This window comes from Otolemur garnettii, unplaced genomic scaffold (assembly GCF_000181295.1).
Source record: "Otolemur garnettii isolate 467f Iridium unplaced genomic scaffold, OtoGar3 scaffold00142, whole genome shotgun sequence".
Taxonomy (NCBI): Eukaryota; Metazoa; Chordata; class Mammalia; order Primates; family Galagidae; genus Otolemur; species Otolemur garnettii.
Genome location: NW_003852537.1, coordinates 463,133 through 463,773, shown reverse-complemented (window position 1 = coordinate 463,773; position 641 = coordinate 463,133).

The following is a 641-nucleotide window of genomic DNA, read 5'->3' as shown; positions in this document are numbered from 1 at the left end:
GAGAGTAGCTTTGAAGGAAGAATGTTGAATTTGAAGCAATAGTGAATATTACCTGCTGAAACAGACTTTCAAAAAATGTAGTGGGTGATACAAAAGATGTTTTTTACATGGCATGAAGACCGTTTTTTAAAAACTTTAATAGTTTTGTGCTTATGTTCTCATTTATATTAGAAAAATTACAACCAGCACATCAATCTGGTTGTTATTTCATGGATGTTATTGCACAAGAAGAGGCTAAATTTATTTTTAATGGGTTGGTTTAAAGAAAAAACATTAAGCAGATAAATAACAGTACAGGCAGTATACAGAATATGAAAAACTGTGACATACGTTTTGAAATTTAGGAAACACCAAGTTAGAGGTAAAAATGATAGTTTGGAAGAGGGGACAAGATTGTGGACATTAGGAGTCATCAACGTGGAAATGGTACTTGAAGCCAGCACAAGTGAGTTCTGTAAAGAGGGTGTGACTATAGATAAGATTAAAAAACAAAATATAAATAAGCAACAGCTTTTTTTTATAATTATAGTAGTTAGCAATTTTTTTCTTTTTTGAGACAGTGTCTTGTTTTGTTGCCCTCAATAGAGTGCCCTGGTCTTGCCTCAGCTTCCCAAGTAGCTAGGACTACAGGCGCCTACCAC